This window comes from Lepidochelys olivacea, assembly GCF_965140295.1.
Source record: "Lepidochelys olivacea isolate rLepOli2 genome assembly, chromosome: 7".
Lineage (NCBI taxonomy): Eukaryota > Metazoa > Chordata > Testudines > Cheloniidae > Lepidochelys > Lepidochelys olivacea.
Genome location: NC_140417.1, coordinates 73,333,467 through 73,353,438, shown reverse-complemented (window position 1 = coordinate 73,353,438; position 19,972 = coordinate 73,333,467). Strand labels below are relative to the sequence as shown.

The 19,972-nt window shown below is 40.9% G+C and overlaps 1 protein-coding gene across 1 annotated transcript in view; it reads left to right on the top strand.

Moving 5' to 3' along the window:
- Positions 1–11,458: 11,458 nt before the first annotated feature.
- Positions 11,459–19,972, top strand: part of LDB3 (LIM domain binding 3) — a 184,815-nt gene continuing 176,301 nt past the window's right edge. The window contains exon 1 of the mRNA XM_084635588.1: positions 11,459–11,541. The gene's annotated coding sequence lies outside the window, so the exon portion shown is untranslated. The remainder of the gene's footprint in view (positions 11,542–19,972) is intronic.

Genomic DNA, 19,972 nt, shown 5'->3' with positions numbered 1-19,972 from the left:
TGAGCCTGTGTAATGGATGGCTGTAGAATAAAGTCTCCCAAATTGGGTGGGTTGTGGTGGGTGGCCACTGTGAGGTTACTGGGAGGGGGCACGAGGCCCTGATGGGAATGCGATGAGGGGCCGGGATTAATAGGGGGCTCTGTCTAGGAGAGGAAGTGGTCAGTTCTCTGAGAAGGCGCTCTCAGCTGCTGAGACCAGGCTCCCTACATGTCTTGCTCCCCTACTGGCACAGTTACTAACTGGCAGTTACCCTCCTCTGCTGAGGAGGCTGGCAGGGACTCTGCGCGCTGTGAGTATTGATGCCCCTGTCAAATAAAAGCCCCTCCTGACTCCAGTCCCTGGCCGTTCTGCATGGCCCCAATGCACAGAGCCCCATCTGCTTCCCCTGCCAGACAGAGTCTGCATAGGGGAAGTGGATGGGGCTATGCTGATGGGTCAGGGCAAGGAGGGGTCTGTGTCTGACAGGGGGCCAGAACTTACGGGTGTAGCCTTCTGCTCCCGACCCTTCACCATGACCCTTCACCACAGCACTGCTTACTTCCCCTACACAGCGGGGAGCGAGACAGGCGGGGAACCAGGTCCTGGCAGTCAAGACCACCCAACCGCTGCAGACTGCAAAAGATTTCCTCATCTGCTGCATAGTGAGTACCCACCCCCATGTTTAGCAGGCACTGGTCCTGCTACCAGCCACTGTGGGTACTGGGCACCCTCTTCCCTTAGAAAGCCCTGCAAAAGCTTGTATTATTGAAGCCTCCAGTAAACCTGTGTAATAAATTCACGTTACTTTCTTTTAGCTACTGTGATAGAACTGAGGCAGTTGAGAGACTTTTCCTAACATGGTGTTCCTTTCACTTTGTCCTTTATTCCGCTCTCCGCACAAAAACATTGTGAAGTGCAAATTACACAGGCAATTTGTTAATTCCTGTTTGCTCTTATGTGATTTATACATTTCTCAATGTAAGCAGAGTCAGGATGAGCTCCACCCTGACATCTGGTGGTGAGTTGTGGCAAGTTGTGGAAAAGAACTTCAGGGGCTGATCTCATTTGCCTAGCATGAGCCCATAGCTGCCCAAATGGTCACTTTGGCTGCTGTGGGATCCCCAGTTTCTCTGTTATTGGGGCAGGAAGAATAAATTGTTATTATCCTGATTATGTGAATCAAGGACAGTGGAACTGTACTTGGCCTTTTGTTATGATGGAGGGACTCGCCATCAACTAAGTAGCACTCGCTAGGCAAGGGACATGGGTTCCAAAACTCAGTGAATTGAGAGAGGTTGGGGGTGGGTATGGGTTTCCTGGTGAGGGTCCTACATGTCAATTACATCTCCTCTCTCCACTGTGGAATATCAGAGCTAATTTTGATTCCATTAGGAGTCCAGTTACAGGCTGCTGAGCTGAATTCACTTTGGGCCAGTGGTGCACCAGCACTGCGGCTCCGCTACTACAAACTGAAATCATAAAAGAGCTAAAATTACTAAGAGCTGAAATCACTGAGTGTTGTGGTAAGTAGTGGCGGGGGGGGGGCCCTGAAGATATATTGCGGGACAGCTGGAGCGGCTCATGGGACGGCTGGCAGAGCAGAGTGGCTGGTGGAGCCGAGCAGTTTGCGGGGTGGCTGGCAGAGCAGAGTGATTCATGGGACAGCTGGTGGAGTGGAGTGGAGCAGAGCCCCACGGAGAGGTGGGGCAATCTGCTTCGGACCACGTAAGGTGTCCCTTAACCTCCAATCTCTACCCAGGTTGGGAGGTAAAATTCTGCAAATAAACTTTCGAACTCTGGGGCTGCACTGACCAGGGACATAGACTTTTGGGACTTCGGGTGACTTTTGGGTTCCTGGACTCAAGAACCAAATGGAAAGGACACAGCCCAATTTGCTTGGGGTGGGTTTTTTGCTCATGGGGTTGTGTTATAAATCCTTTTAGTGGTGTTTCCCCAACATAATGACACATTGTTTCTCTCTGTTATTAAAAGACTTTTGCTACACTCAGACTCTGTGCTTGCGAGAGGGGAGGTATTGCCTCTTAGAGGCGCCCAGCGGGGGTGGTATATAATTGTCCCAGGTCACTGGGTGGGGGCTCAAGCCAGTTTTGCATTGTGTTATTGGAATGGAACCCCTAGATACTGAACCCGGCCCTTGTTGCTGCCAACTCTGATGGGCAGAAGGGTTACATCATCTAAGCAGCAATATATTGCTGATCTTCTTTCCTCTCTGCTGCAGAGAAGGAAAAACAATGTTTCTGTGTACCTTTTGAATTGGAAAAGTTTACTACTTGGAAGAACAAAGCTAACTGAAGTGTTAAAGATGTCAATATTTTAGGCGTCAAGGGCTGGAGAAAATTGTATGGTTCCTGTATTTGATGGGCCAGAGGTTTTAGTCACTTAAGTTTGTCTCACCTGAGCTATAGGATTTTTTTTCTCCCTTTTATATAGTGATGGGGCTGAGCCACAAAACTTGGACCAGATTTTGAATATCCTAAAATTGAGATTGGGTTTTGAGCTGGGATTTTGCTTTTGTTCCATGGCATAGAAAGGATAAGCGATATGCCCAGTTACACAGTATGTTAGCATCTCATCCAGGATTAACATGCTGACTCAAAAGTCCACATCTTACCTAGGAGGCACATTGCCATAATGGATTAGTTACTCAACTCCTAGCCTCAATTTCCCCCAGAGTTGTCTGATTTAAATAAAAAACAATTTAAATAACTGATTTTAATCTTGATTTAAAGCAGCAAGCATGAAATCTTGATTTAAATAATTGATTTTAATCTTGTTTTGCATTTGTACTTTTTAGTTATTTACCTAATGAAAAGTTTAGTCTTGTTGGTTGGTAACCATTAAAACATATTGATTTGCAACTTAAGTATAAAGAAAAGGAGTACTTGTGGCACCTGAGAGACTAACCAATTTATTTGAGCATGAGCTTTCGTGCGCTACAGCTCACTTCATCGGATGCATACTGTGGAAACTGCAGAAGACATTATATACACAGAGACCATGAAACAATACCTCCTCCCAGCCCACTCTCCTGCTGGTAATAGCTTATCTAAAGTGATCATCAAGTTGGGCCATTTCCAGCACAAATCCAGGTTTTCTCACCCTCCGCCCCCCCCACACAAACTCACTCTCCTGCTGGTAATAGCCCATCCAATTTTAAATCCTATTTTACATTTGGGGACAATGTATACCTTCAGATCAGCGGCACTGCTATGGGTACTCGCATGGCCCCACAGTATGCCAACATTTTTATGGCTGACTTAGAACAACGCTTCCTCAGCTCTCGTCCCCTAACGCCCCTACTCTATTTGCGCTATATTGATGACATCTTCATCATCTGGACCCATGGAAAAGAAGCCCTTGAGGAATTCCACCATGATTTCAACAATTTCCATCCCACCATCAACCTCAGCCTGGTCCAGTCCACACAAGAAATCCACTTCCTGGACACTACAGTGCTAATAAACAATGGTCACATAAACACCACCCTATACCGGAAACCTACTGACCGCTATTCCTACCTACATGCCTCCAGCTTTCACCGTGACCACACCACACGATCCATCATCTACAGCCAAGCTCTGCGATACAACCGCATTTGCTCCAACCCCTCAGACATAGACAAACACCTACAAGATCTCTATCAAGCATTCTTACAACTACAATACCCACCTGCGGAAGTGAAGAAACAGACTGATAGAGCCAGAAGAGTTCCCAGAAGTCACCTACTACAGGACAGGCCTAACAAAGAAAATAACAGAACGCCACTAGCCATCACCTTCAGCCCCCAACTAAAACCCCTCCAACGCATTGTTAAGGATCTACAACCTATCCTGAAGGATGACCCAACACTCTCACAAATCTTGGGAGACAGGCCAGTCCTTGCCTACAGACAGCCCCCCAACCTGAAGCAAATACTCACCAACAACCACATACCACATAACAGAACCACTAACCCAGGAACCTATCCTTGCAACAAAACCTGTTGCCAACTGTGCCCACATATCTATTCAGGGGACACCATCAAAGGGCCTAATAACATCAGCCACACTATCAGAGGCTCGTTCACCTGCACATCCACCAATGTGATATATGCCATCATGTGCCAGCAATGCCCCTCTGCCATGTACATTGGTCAAACTGGACAGTCTCTACGTAAAAGAATAAATGGACACAAATCAGATGTCAAGAATTATAACATTCATAAACCAGTCGGAGAACACTTCAATCTCTCTGGTCACGCAATCACAGACATGAAGGTCGCTATCTTACAACAAAAAAACTTCAAATCCAGACTCCAGCGAGAAACTGCTGAATTGGAATTCATTTGCAAATTGGATACTATTAATTTAGGCTTAAATAGAGACTGGGAGTGGCTAAGTCATTATGCAAGGTAGCCTATTTCCCCTTGTTTTTTTCTACCCCCCCCCCCCCCCCGACTTTCTGGTTAAACTTGGATTTATGCTGGAAATGGCCCACCTTGATTACCATGCACATTGTAAGGAGAGTGGTCAGTTTGGATGAGCTATTGCCAGCAGGAGAGTGAGTTTGGGGCGGGGGGAGGGTGAGAAAACCTGGATTTGTGCTGGAAATAGCCCAACTTGATGATCACTTCAGATAAGCTATTACCAGCAGGAGAGTGGGGTGGGGGGAGGTATTGTTTCATGGTCTCTGTGTATATAATGTCTTCTGCAGTTTCCACAGTATGCATCCGATGAAGTGAGCTGTAGCTCACGAAAGCTCCTGCTCAAATAAATTGGTTAGTCTCTAAGGTGCCACAAGTACTCCTTTTCTTTTTGCGAATAGACTAACACGGCTGTTACTCTGAAACTTAAGTATAGTTTTTACACTCTATTTGAAACATATTTTTGCTAACTAGGAAGATATAACATATTTATGTATTTATTTAAGCAGTTATGTAGCTTTAATATTCACGTTCTTAGTTTTTAGATTTTGTATTATGTTAGAAAATGGTTCATGATACATTTCTTATTTGCTAGATTAATTTTTTATTTATGATTTGGGTCATGCAATGTATGAATGGAAATTGGAATTCAATTAAAAAAGCACTAAAACATAAATTAATAATGTTTCATTTGTTAAATAAAACTACCTTAAAACATAAGGAAAAAAAAGATCAAACACAGTTTTGCATTTAAAACTAACTGCAAAGCAAAGGAACTATTTTATGTAGTCACTGAATTGACGTGATTGTTTCTGATCACCACGCCCTTCAGGGTTTTAGAACTGGTAGATCTCATCCTCTCAGACCTACTTTTTATTCATAGAATTAAAAAGGAAAAGAAGCTTTCCTTCTTTTCCAACTCCCAATTAGTTTCTTAACTTTAAATGAACTAGACATTGAACTGAACTAGTTGAATAAACAGAAATGAAGAAATATTCTTTCTGCACTGGCAGAAGAGACTACTGCCATCAAAAGCTGCTTTAGCACTTAAACAATCTTTGGTTCCAGGTGCTAAGCGAGTGATTGACACCAGTCCAGTGGTTTAACTTTCTTTAAAAGTTTTGCAGCAAACATGTACTGCTTAATTATTTTATTTTATTTTGGTATTTAATTTAAATTATTTTAATAGATTATAAAAATTTAGACCTTAACACAGGTTTTCATAATTTCAAATTTAATTGGCTTATTTTTAAAAAGAAAAATGTCTTTAATTTAAATTTAAAAAAATGATTTAAATAAATCTGATTTTTAATTTTTTTTTACATTAATTTTTATCCACCATGGTCTCCCCATATGTAAAATGGAGCTAATGATAGCTATGTAGTAGACGGGAGTTACGTGAGACATAATTGGATAATGTTTGGAAAATACTGTACAAACTTGGGAGCAGATTTTAGGACGCTAGGCTACTGGCCTGCACTCATTCTTTACCACATACTTGTATGTTTAGATCAGCTCAGTTGAATAGGCAGTTAAATACCATGTACGCGTGTTTCACAGTACACACTTTTGCTTGAAAGTTAATTCTGTTTCTTACTACATGTTGCCATGGCATGCTTTCAAAGTTCATAATTTCATATTTCAAAACCATTACCCCCCCCCCCCCAGCCCCAACTTCTGTGAGCATATATAGGTCAGGGACTATGCATGTGTGACATTTAAAGTTTGAAGGTTCTGCTGTTTTTTGACTTGGGAAGAATTAATAATTTAGTTTTTATATTGGTGAAAATTGGTTGCTTGGCGTTTTCTTATTATTTTGCTCTTTCTCATAACTAAACACTCTAGTTGAAGCAGTTTATCATGAAATGTGACGGATTGTATGTCACTGAAGGTTTAAAATCAAGACTGGGTGCCTTTCTAATAGATATACTATAGTTTATGGACAAGTTATTGGGCTAAATGCAGGAATTACTGAGTGAAATCCAATGGCTTGTATTATGTAGGAGGTCAGACTAGCTGATCACAATGGTCCCTTCTAGTCTTTAAATGAATGAAAAATGGAAGATTTTTGCCAAATTATAATAGAAATCAGCAGCAGGCAGAGACATATCATGGAAAATTTCAGTACCAAAGATAAAGGTTTTAGAAAGTGATGAAGCCGTGAAAATGGTTAACAATGGAAACTGTTCTGCAACATTAACTGAAGTGGGCACAATCAGCAAGTCCTATCATACACTCACATTTCTATTAGCCCTTCTTTGACAAATCAGTGTCATGTCACCATTATTTCAAACCTCTGTGAATTATTTCAGTTTGATTTGTCATATTGTTCATAAAAATCAGTTTGCAGCATGTTCATTAGGGCTCATGCTAGATTGTGACAGTCTGCCTGTACACTGTACTGTGACCTTTAATCTAGCCGTAAGCATCCAGGAACCGTTCCAAAAGGATTTATTACAACACATCTCCTCTATCTATAAATTGTTCAGGCAGCTCTATCTCAAACTGTTGGATTGCCCTTGGGTTTAATTCAGTGCCACATTCTGAGGCTTAAATTCCCATAGCTAGAGCTGAGGAGCCTATATGAACTATAAAGATTTGAACCACAGCTAAAAATTGTTCCCAGTACTGTATAGTCATATGCCAAAGCTAAAGAATACAAAGAGGGTAGGGAAGATTGGCTCACAGTGCTTACAGATTCATCCCTGGTGTATAATATAACTCCACTGAAGTGATGGTGAGATTAGCCCTTTGTCTAGAACTGGGTGAAGTTTTTAGACTGAAATTTTTTCAACAAAAATGCAGATTCAGTGACTGAAATTAATGTGTGTCAATTTTTACTCAATTGTTTTGGTCGAAAAAAAACTTTTTAAAAAATCAAAAAATGTTTGGTTTACACAATTTTTAAAAACTAGACCCATCTGATTTTTCAATTAAAAACAACTTTTTGTTTCAAAATTTCCTTACGTTTATTAAAAAATGTAAGACATTAAGAAACCTCAGAATTTAAATGCAACATTTTGTTGGCCCTGAAACTTTTTTTTTTTTTTTTTTTACTTTTACTGAAAACTTTGAAAAATATCATTTTTGGTTTGACACAAAGTGATTTTTTCAGAATTACTAGCAAACCAAAAAAGCTGTGATCCATCCAGCTCTATTTCTGTCTATTGCACTGTAGCTAGTTGATGGTAGGTTAATTTCTGTCCTCTGCCACAGCACAGTAGGTATAATAAAAACAGAATGAAAGAATCCGTCCAAGTGATGAGGAGAGTCAGAGAATTAGGCTGAATCATCATTAAGTGGCTCAGTCTTATCCTGAAAGCACCTTACTCACTGAACGTCTCTGCTAGAGTCTTCTAACTGATGCTGGGTGCTAAATGTTACCTTGTATATATTCTCTGCTCAATTCTGGTTGATGAGGCACATTAAGACCACAGCTGTATTAGATCTAAATTGTCAGGCATATATTTTGGTCTAATCATGAAAATCTGTCCCCTGCCCTATTTAATAGTAAAATTAATCAAAATATAACAGACTTGCAGTTATTGGCCCATCTGGTGGCAATAAGAGGGAGAGGGACAGGATGCTATCCTACAAATATCCAATGAGAGGTAGCACATGGCAGCGGCCATTTTCCAGAGTTTGCCATTATTATTTTTAAATCATTATCTCCATCCCTGACTATCGCATACCAAAAGTGTTACTTTGCAGGCACTGTGAGAAAGGCAGTTTATGTGTCACATCTAAAATAAGAGATCCAAAATTCTTGGAAAAGTCTGGGTAATTCTTCCCATCCCTGGAAAATGTTTTCTGCAGATTATCGCACTGGTGAAAGAGCAAAATATTTCTCAGCTCTGGATTCTTAAAGTAAGGGCCTGTCTATACAGAGACTTAGTGTGTGGCAAGCGGGGGTATAAATCTACAGCACACTAGCTTGCAGTGCACTAAGTGGTCTCATGGATCGTGCTGCCACACAGTTAAAGTTCCATTGTGTGCTTTGATATACAGCTGTTTAAGCTAGTGCACTGTAGATTCACACTTGACTTGCCACATGCCGCACTCTGTATAGATGAGCCTTCAATGTGCTGAGTGTTATGGTCCTTTAAGGTATTATATAGAGGTCACATCCAGTTTGTAATGCATGTTTTAAAAAGCCTTGGGTATTGTTTTTAATGATCACATGATTTTAGTGTTCATGAAAAGTGCTCGTGTCTGAGGTCCTTTCTCCACAGAAGAGGTACGGCATGGGCAGCAGTAATGCAATACTGTCAACATTATATTATACTTGGTCCCTCCAGCTCAGGGCCAAAAGAACAGGAGTACCTGTGGCACCTTAGAGACTAACAAATTTATTAGAGAATAAGCTTTCGTGGACTATAGCCCACTTCATGGGCTGCATAGAATGGAACAAATAGTAGGAAGAGAGATATATAAAGTTGGAAGTTGCAATACTAATTCGTTAAGATGAGCTATTATCAGCAGGAGAAAAAAACTTTTGTAGTGATAATCAAGATGGCCCATTTAGACAGTTGATAAGAAGGTGTGAGGATACTTAACTTTAGGGAAATAGATTCAATATGTGTAATGACCCAGCCACTCCCAGTCCAATTCAAGCTCAGCAGTTTCTCGTTGGAGTCTGGTTTTGAAGCTTTTCTGTTGCAAAATTGCCACCCTTAAATCTTTTACTGAGTGGCCAGAGAGGTTGAAGTGTTCTCCTACCAGTTTTTGAATGTTGTGATTCCTGATGTCAGTTTTGTGTCCACGAAAGCTTATACTCTAATAAATTTGTTAGTCTCTAAGGTGCCACAAGTACTCCTGTTCTTTTTGCGGATACAGACTAACACGGCTGTGTCATAAATATAAAGGGAAGGGTAAACCCCTTTGAAATCCCTCCTGGCCAGGGGAAAGCTCCTCTCACCTGTAAAGGGTTAAGAAGCTAAAGGTAACCTCGCTGGCACCTGACCAAAATGACCAATGAGGAGACAAGATACTTTCAAAAGCTGGGAGGAGGGAGAGAAACAAAGGGTCTGTGTCTGTCTGTAGTCGTCTTGGCCAGGGACAGAACAGGAATGGAGTCTTAGAACTTTTAGTAAGTAATCTAGCTAGGTATGTGTTAGATTATGATTTCTTTAAATGGCTGAGAAAAGAATTGTGTTGAATAGAATAACTATTTCTGTCTGTGTATCTTTTTTGTAACTTAAGGTTTTGCCTAGAGGGGTTCTCTATGTTTTTGAATCTAATTACCCTGTAAGATATCTACCATCCTGATTTTACAGGGGGGATTTCTTTATTTCTATTTACTTCTATTTTTTATTAAAATTCTTCTTGTAAGAAAACTGAATGCTTTTTCATTGTTCTCAGATCCAAGGGTTTGGGTCTGTGGTCACCTATGCAAATTGGTGAGGTTTTTTATCCAACATTTCCCAGGAAAGGGGGGGTGCAAGTGTTGGGAGGATTGTTCATTGTTCTTAAGATCCAAGGGTCTGGGTCTGTAGTCACCTAGGCAAATTGGTGAGGCTTTTTACCAAACCTTGTCTAGGAAGTGGGGTGCAAGGTTTTGGGAAGTATTTTGGGGGGAAGGACGCGTCCAAACAGCTCTTCCCCAGTAACCAGTATTAGTTTGGTGATGGTAGCGGCCAGTCCAAGGATAACGGGCGTAATATTTTGTACCTTGGGGAAGTTTTGACCTAAGCTGGTAAAGATAAGCTTAGGAGGTTTTTCATGCAGGTCCCCACATCTGTACCCTAGAGTTCAGAGTGGGGGAGGAACCTTGACAGGCTGCTACTCTGAAACAGCTCAGGGCCGACCTCTTGGAACTAGAGGATAGTTTACACTTCAGGCCATTCAGTCATTCACCTCCCTGCTGAGTCTGTCAACAAGAGGGGGAGGGGCAATTAGTGCCAGTTGTGATGTGGTTTGCTTGGTAAGTGCTCCTGTGTACAGAGAGCCAGGCTGAGTCCAAGTCATTGCACGGAGGCCACCAAACTATCCCTTGTTAAAACTACAGATGTCTGTCTATTAATATTTGTGCATATATGTTTGGTTACTTTCCTGCACTGAGATAGCACTTGTGAGACAACAGGACACCAGAGAATTTTCTTATGGCTTTTGGGGTGTAATCTAGTGGGATGAGGGCAGTTGTTAAAGCCAGAAATTTCCAGATAGGAAACATGCTCTAGAAAGGAAGGATGATCCACAGGGTAGGGTGCTAATCTCAGACATGGGCGCTTCTGGTTCAGTTCCTTCCTCCACCACAGACTTCTTGGTGTCCTTAAAAAAGTCACTTAGTCTTTCTGTGCTCCAGTTCCCTATCTATAAAATGGGAATAATAGTATTTGCCTACCTCATCTGAGGATAGATACATTAAAGATTATGAGGCCCAAAATAGATAAAAAGTTCTAATCCCAGCTCTGACACTGACTCTCTCTGCGACCTTGGGCAGATCACTTCACCTCTCTGTCCAAGTTTCCTCATCTATAAACAGGCATACTATTGTTTATCTCACAGAGGTATTGTAAGGCTTAATTAGTTATGAAAATGCTAAATATAATTTATATTATTATGGGTACTGATTTCTGGAAAAGGTAAAAATTTAGATGTTTCTTTCCCCTATCCTGACACACATGAATCAGTCTTTGTCTTAATAAAGATAAATGTACAGATTAATCAGCCATGAACTATGATGTGAGAATTGAAAGGTCTCTAGAGAGAGATGAAATGAAAGGGATGGACAATGCCTGTCACTGCATAGATGGCAGACGTATGCCACTGATTATTTACTGCCTCTATTTATTGGGGAAGCTGGATATCTAATTTAAACTTCAGTGAATTCCTGTTTTCTGTTTACATCTGCAATTGGAGCATCAGAATTTATTTTGTAGACAACACACTGACATTTAGAGACTGGCCTGAACCCAGGGGGAGTTTGGGTTGTAAACTGCACTTCTGTGCTTGGGTTCATTTCCACTGAGACTCCACCTTGACTTGCACTTAAATAATGGTGTTTTGTCATACCAGGTCTTAGGATGTTATGTGAATGGTGCAGCTCAGTGAATTGACAGAGATTTCCAATGGAGACTACAATATTTGACTTCCTCGTTTTTCATTTGTGAGGAAAACTCTAAGGCAGAAGTCAGTAGGTAATAATGTTTTACTTGATTTCTGTATAACAGCTAAGTTGTCATATGGGTAATATTACAAATGCACCTTTTAAAAAAGTGTATGCTGAGCAAAGATTGTTGGTAAAACTGATGAAATCCTATGGTAAAAATGTATAAAGTAATTAATGTAGATGTCCTGGAGTTCTTCATCTCATTTACAGCAAATCTGAATATCCTCTGAGTTTCACTTTGACTTGTTTTGCAAAATAAAATCACTTGTAAAACTCTAAAATATTAGATTCCTTCTTTTATGGGTCAGTTTGGCATTATTCAATAACTATGCCATATCACCTTTGAGCCAGCCTTTGTATTGGGCACTTCTGTGGTCCTGTTTTTAAAGAAATTCCTTGCATTCTTTAATCAATAGGGAAGTGAAGATTACAGGTTGGTTTGAGTCAGTTTATTCATCATTCACAAAGGGAAGAGCAGATCATTGAACCTTATACTTCTGCACTTAGCACTGGGTAGAAGATACTAGGAATCAATGTTGTTGTTAAAGTGCTAAGCACTGTACATGATCACATAGTAAAAGCCAAGCTTTTCTGTCCTTTCTAAAAACTGGTCACATTTCAGAATAAGCATTGCATTCAATTGATAGCATTGGAGACTGAAATGCTTCATTTATTAGAACTGGTATAGTATGTGCAAAGTATAGGCAGTGCAAGTTTCACTTGTGCTTCTCTGCCACTGTACCTGATACCTGATCACCGCTGAGAGTGAGTCTAGATCACTATCAGTGCTGCCCATTCAGTCCTTGTTCTTTTAGGCTGCCAGCTGATGCAATTTGTGATCCAAACACCTGACCACTAGGAAGTGGACCAAGTCATTTAACATATTTTAGAATTTTTCAACTTGTCTTTAGTTGAATCAGTGAGCAAGAACTGAAAGACTCCTATGCCATTAAACTAATCCCATGAGCCATCCAAAACATATACACGTGAGCATTTTCTACAGTCTCAGAGATGAGTTATGGGTAAAGAATATTCAGATGGGTAAGACAGTCCAACCACTTCTCAAAAACGTCTACCTCAAGACTGGCTACCGGGGCAAATTTGCAGCCACCTGTCCTTGCAGAGTGACCAATGACCTCTGCCACAGAACTGCATGTTGCTAAAAGTCTGTTGTAGAATTTTATATTTGGGATCCTACATTTAATCTTTAATACACTCATTGCAAAGGGTCTGCCAGTGAGAATGTCTGGCTGCTGACAGTTTCATCCTCTGCTTCATCAGCCATTACGTTCCTGTGGTTACAACTGCTTTGGTGGATCACACAGAGCAAGAGAGAGCTCCACCAACTGAGGACTTTAAAGATTTGGCACCAGTATACCACTGCAGTTGAAGCCAGTGCAGAGCACCAGGGTTATGTGCAACTCATACAGTTGTCAGGATCAGACCCAAATGAAGGGTCAGATTCTGTCCTCATTACTCCCACGCAATCCTACTGAAGGAAATGGAATTGGAATGGCATGGGTGCAAATGAGGATCTAATCTTGCCCAGACTATTTTCACTTCTTCTCTTGGCCAGTGTTGGGAAGCTTGGTGGCACACAAAAGAAATGGGTTAACGTTAACCGAACCTTCTTGAACTCCAAATATAGGTTCATTTGACAGATGTGCAAAAATTTGGATCTATTTTTATTTTATTTCTTGTCCCTCAAAAAAAGAGAAGCAAATCTAAACTAAAACAGTGGAATTTTCAAAAGCACTCAAAAATGGCCTCCCTCTGCTCCCATTAAAGTTAAAATTTTCTATTGACTTCAGTGGGAACAAAATCAGGCCAATGCTGAGCTCTTCTGAAAATCTCACTTAACATGTTCCTAATCATTCAAGTGGTGATGCCAAAATTGTTATAACTTTCCTCTGACAAAGATCTCTGAGAATGACACACTCAAAAATCTTAGTGGAAATTGAAGGATGCCGTCAATAAGATTAACAATGAAAATTAAAGTTAATTTAATAATTGGATTGTGTACATAGGATACATGTTTGCTTACAGCTGGCATGCATTTTCCTCTCAGCCAAAACTGTTGGAGTGTCAGTCCTGCTCCATTTCTGCATGTGGGAGAGAATGCCTTCTGCTTGTACCTCCCCTTTTCCCCTGAATCTCAAACTCACAGAAGTTTCATAGAGTTGGTACATTTTATTTCATCAGCTGGAAGCAACCACTGTTGCAGGTATATGTCTATTCAGCGACCACACATGACAATTCTTACTCATGTGAGTCGTTACATTTAAGCCAGTGTGGCTACTCACATGAATAAAAGTTGCAGTTTGGGTCTAAGGGTAACATGATCAGCACCTGCTGACTATTCAACTGTCCCTATTTATTTTAGGGTTAAATATTTGTTTTGTTCCCCAAAAAGTTCTCCCAATGAAATGGAGTGAAATATGTGTTCCAGTTCCCCCACCCCAAACTGTAGATTCTGAATGTTGGCCAGTATGTGGCCAAAAGGTAGAAACTAACCAAGTTTAAAGCAAACTCTAAAAATATTTTAAAAGAAATGTGGCACTGTGGCTTTAAGAGATCCACCTTAAGCAAGCTCCCCCCCCTTTTGGCCTGAGTTGACTAGTCACTGGGGATGCAGGGATCAGATAAATCTGCAGCTGGAGCAACAGGAGAGCCACAAGAGTACCAGAGGACATCTGCAGAGCTACTCTCAGGTAGAAGTGACAAGCACGACTCTATCTAAGCATTGTCAACTGTCTAGCTACACTAATTCTTTTCCTAGTAACCAAGGGCTTTTCCTTACTACTTTGCACTTACTGCATGTTGTTTCTATCTCTTGCTGATAGTTTTCTTCCTTTTCCTCTCAGAATGGAGCATGCTAATTTTATTTACTGAAGTGGCTGTCATGTTGTTTGCATTTCATGCTTGTGCCTGTTGGGGTATTTAATGAGTCTGATGTGCTAGCTGGGATTTACTTCAGACCATTTGTTCACTAATCACATAGGATCAGCTGTTCGTTTTTGTTTTGTTTTTTTCGCCCCTCTCCAAAGCACACAGGTCACCCAGTATTCAACAGAGGCTGTTAGCAGCCAGCATATCATTCCTCTCTCCCTCCCTCCCCCGCAACAAACCAAAAACTACTTTTAAGCCTCCTTCTACAATTATCATTTTATTTTTCTAATTAGTTGTATGCTAGGGGATGTGTTTGTGATACACTTGGAATAATCCATTTGTATTTGCCAAACTATCTTATTTTTAAAATTTTAAGCCAAAAATTGCTTCTGAGCTAGTCTCAAAAATGTTTTTAAACCTATATTCTACAGCTAACTAGCAAAATATATTCTATTATTTGTTAATATGACCCATCATCAGATTTTGTTCATGAAAGCAATAAGCTGCTGAACTTTAATTTTAATTGTATTAACAAAAATCTGTAGTCTTTTTTTTGTCCCCTTTTTTTGGGGTGCCAATCCTAGTTTAAAAGTCAATTTGTTTTAAAGCATCTCTCCAGCAGCAGCATAATTTCTATACATCCCTCTGTGAAGACCTACACTATTTAAATGGTGCAACTTCTATATTGCATGATATTCATAGGTTAAATGCTATACGTATGTGAATTAAAGCTGGATGTACATACTGAGAACCCATGATCTAAACTGATAATACTATTTCAAACCTTTTTCTAATGCTAAAGGATGCAATAATATAAACAGACATGCTGATTATGCATACGTAGTTTCTCTGTGATACACATCTGCTCTTTTCATGTTATTTGAGGCATTAGATCTAACAAAGCTTGTAGCTCCAATTAATAAAGGATTTATGCTGGCATCAAGTAGAAATGCATTACAATGTCATAACACTAACAAAGCTGAAGTTAACAATCCCAAACTGCTGACCATTTAAGCAACAGTGCTGGACATTATTATGAGGAAAGACTTACAGTTTCTAACTGCTTTCCTTCTTCTGCAAAAAACCCCCCTCAGAAATAACTCTGGAATTGGAACAGCATAGAAAAACATAAGGTGAAAACTCCAGTTCTGCCCAGAGATTGGGTATGGTACACCCTAGCCAATGGAAGGACGTTGCCATATGCACAAGTAGCATATATAATTTGTAAATGAGCTGTGTATAAAGTGGGTTGCTGTGTATTTTTATAAAATATCCTTAGACATTAACATTTTTCTTTATTGGTAGACATTACCAAAAAACAAAAAGCCTTTGGTGTTGGGCATGTAAAAGCTGTTGAGCAAGTTGTTTGAATGTTGGTCTGACTTGATCATTTTGGGATCCGACCATCAAAATAAAATTCTTTCAGTTTATCCGCCTCTGAAGGTGAAATAGTTTACAGGCCTCATATCACCAAATCATAGAGGACTACATTATGAATGATATATTCATTTGCAATCAACGGATTATACTCGTCCTACATATAAGACCAATCTTGTTATGGCTCAGGTGCCCTTGACTCTTCGTTTTGAAAACCATGGGAGTAGACGGTGCTCTAACTCAGGATTTGGTCCCATATTCTCATTTTATTAGAGTGTTTAGAGTAAATCCTAGTAAAACATTTTATAAAAGACAATTTTTTCTTAGTACTGTAGCATTTGGTAGAGTGAAGATTTTACTGCTTCCTGGTTTTGGACGGAAGGCCAGGTAGTTAGCTCTTCATGTAGCATTTCCACTTCCAGAGTCTCCCAAAATAAGGAAGTATCCAGAGGCATAGAAATTAAAACTAAGAACCATCCAAGGTGTGTTTGAATATGAAGTAAGCTTTGTGTCCTGGGTCTATTAGTGGATTGCAGTTCACATCACATCACAAATGGCCATCACAGCTGGCACAAATTGTCAAGCTTGATGGCAGTCTCAATACAGAAGTCGAGTGACTTAACTAACCACTCTCACCTATAATAGTGGGTCATCTGGGTAAGGAACAAGGCATATTGGTGGGGCCATGTGGGTAGAATCACATGGCTGCTGCCCACATGGTACACATTTGCTGGATAAGTAAGGGACCCCAGGACTGTCAGTCTGACACGTCTCATGAAATGTATGTTTGTTTTGTTTGTTTATTTTTAAAACTCCTCTGGATCTCCAAGGAGGTTCAGATTTTTATCATTGTTCTTCTGATGAAGTTTGAATCAGTTATTTTATCTGGACCAGTTTTCACTTCCCTTAATTTTGAGGCCCCGGTTATAAACACTTTAATCTTGCACATTTGATTATCTAGCATTATGTAGGCAAACATCAGCATTATAGAAGTTCAGGGGACTTTAAGGGTGTCTGAACTCCATAGGCCTAATGCTAAGCTCTATTGAGGTTCCTGAACCCCACATAGGAGCTTAGCCTGAAATACCATTCCTATAGGAGCTTAGCCTGAAATACCATTCCTACAGGATCTGATTTGAACTAACTGCAGCCGCGGGAAACATAACTAACCTTTGCTTAAACCAAAGATTTGGAATATCTGGGATTACTGTAACAGAACATCATACTTAAAATAGGCATATTAGTATATTGGATTGATTTCCCCCAAACAGATGTGTTGGTGAGTGCAACTAACCTAATCACTTGCTTTAATGATTGGATGTGTTAAATATTATTGGCACCTTATTGGCTGTAGCTCATGAAAGCTTATGCTCAAATAAATTTGTTAGTCTCTCTAAGGTGCCACGAGTACTCCTTTTCTTTTTGCGGATACAGACTAACATGGCTGCTACTCTGAAACCTGTTAAATATTATTGTCCTCATTTGACAGATTATACTGAGGCAAAGAGATATTGAAGATTTAATTTGAAGAGGGAAATTTCATTCAGTTTACCAAGGGGATTGTTATCAAAATAGTCCTTCAGAGAAGCTACTGTTTCTATCTTCTGCATATGCATAGAGCTCATTGCAGGATCAGAGCCTAAGTCAAGTGTCAACCAACCTACCTCTGATGTAAATATCTTTGAGATTCTTAATCTTATAGATCAGTGGTTTTCAAACTTGTTTCTGGCGACCCAGTTGAAGAAAATTATTGATGCCCGCAACCCAACGGAACTGGGGAGGAGGGACTCGGGGTGTGGGAGTGGCTTTGGGGTGGAGCAGGGGTTTGGGATGTGGGAGGAGGTCAGGGCTTGGGGTGGGGGTGAAGGCTCTGGGGTGGGGCCAGGGATGAGGGGTTTGGGATGCAGGAGGGGGCTCTGGGTTGGGGGGCTCAGGACTGGGGCAGGGGATTGGGAGACGGAGCTGGGACGTGGGCTTACCTTGCATGGCTCCTGGTCAGCAGTGCAGTAGGGCTGCTAAGCTAGGCTTCCTGCCTGTCCTCGCACCGCGGACAAATGGTCAGCAGCAGGTCTGGCTCCTAGGCCGAGGTGTGCAAGTGGCTCCGCATGGCTCTTGCCCATAGGCGCCACCCGCCAGCTCCCACTGGCCAGGAACCAGCCAATGGGAATGTAGAGCCAGTACTTGGGGAGGGGGCAGTGCATGGAGCCCTGTGGCTCCCCGCCTAGGAGCCGGACCTGCTGTTGGCCGCTTCTGGGGCGCAGCACGGTGTCGGAACAGGTAGGGACTAGCCTGCCTTAGCCAGGCAGCATTGCAGACGTGACTTTTAACGGCCTGGTCGGCAGTGCTGACCAGAGCTGCCATGACCCAGTGCCTTAGATTCCACGACCCAGTACTGGGTTGCGACCAACAGTTTGAAAACCACTGTTATAGGTGTTACAATTTTGTTATCAGTAATGTTCAGGGTACTAATTCACTGCTGCAAATAAAATATACAGGATAAGCAATGTGACAAAATTAATGTAGTCAAAGAAACCTTGTCACTTGGAATTTCTGTGACTTGATTAGTGCTTATTTCCTCAGTCTTAACTCTGCATTGATGCTAGGTTTTTGTCTTTCCATTCAGTTGATAGTAATGTACTTCCAAGCATTCAGTCGTAACTTTCCTCAAGCTCTTTCTTTATAGTACACCAATGTAGTATCCTAGCATTTACGAATTGTTTCCACTACTCTAATGAATCTGCCATTAGTTGTCAAACCATGACCTGGTTCTATTCTGAGACATTACTTTGAGGTAACCATTCTCCCCCTTGCGCACGAGATACATTAGTGTCCATGTTAGAGTATCATTGTTACCTTTACAGTTGCATCTCCTTTGTGACATGAATTCACGGCTGTTTCTATTAATTAACGGCTGGGCAACACTGGTGGGACTTGCTGAACTCTGGATAATCCTTCATTTTGATATTGGAAGAGAAAATTTCATCCTGTTCCCTGAATTTTTTTTAAATGTTGTTAGTCAAGTCTGTGACCTTCTCGTCTGATTAAACATAATTACTATATACGTACGTCTCTTGTTTTAAGGGGAAGTCTAAGCTGAAGAATGTGGGGGAGGAGGTCACCATTAAAGATAGTAAATGCCACCTGCTTGGGCAAACTAAAAGACTTTGAGAAAGATGCTCTTTAAAGTGCTATAAAGGCCTATTAAGGAACTAAAACAAGCTGTAATTAAAAGTCATCACAAGTTTTTTTTGACAAAAACAAGGGTGTTATGTAGAATAGTTTATTACATCATCAGGTTTCCTAAAGTGCTTTACTAAGCTCTGAGTTAATGTGATGGGGTATAAAAACCCCACACTAGGATGGAAGGGGTTCAAGAACAGTACTGGGCTCAGCTAGCCCCGCCCCTCCAACCCTGCAGAGCATGCTCCAATTCATAGGCAGGAGTTGTAGACCAACCTGGATGAGCAAGCATCTCAGAGAGGTGATTAAGAAAAAGCAGAAAGCCTACAAGGAGTGGAAGATGGGAGGGATTAACAAGGAAAACTGCCTTACTGAGGTCAGAACATCTAGGATTAAAATGAGAAAGGCCAAAAGCCATGTAGAGTTGGACCTTGCAAAGGGAATTAAAAGCAATAGTAAAACGTTCTATAGCCATATAAATAAGAAGAAAACAAAGAAAGAAGAAGTGGGACAACTTAACACTGAGGATGGAGTGGAGGTTAAGGATAATGTAGGCATGGCCCAATATCTTAACAAATACTTTGCCTCAGTCTTTAACAAGGTTAATGATGAGCTTAGGGATAATGGTAGGACCACAAATGGGAACGAGGATATGGAGGTAGATATTACCACATCAGAGGTAGAAGCCAAACTCGAACAGCTTAATGGGACTAAATCGGGGGGCCCAGATAATCTTCATCCAAGAATATTAAAGGAACTGACACATGAAATTGCAAGCCCGTTAGCAAGAATTTTTAATGAATCTGTAAACTCAGGGGTTGTACTGTATGACTGGAGAATTGCTAACATAGTTCCTATTTTTAAGAAAGATTCAAAAGAAGCGATCTGGGTAACTACAGGCCTGTTAGTTTGACATCTGTAGTATGCAAGGTCTTGGAAAAATTTTTGAAGGAGAAAGTAGTTAAGGACATTGAGGTCAATGGTAATTGGGACAAAATACAACATGGCTTTAC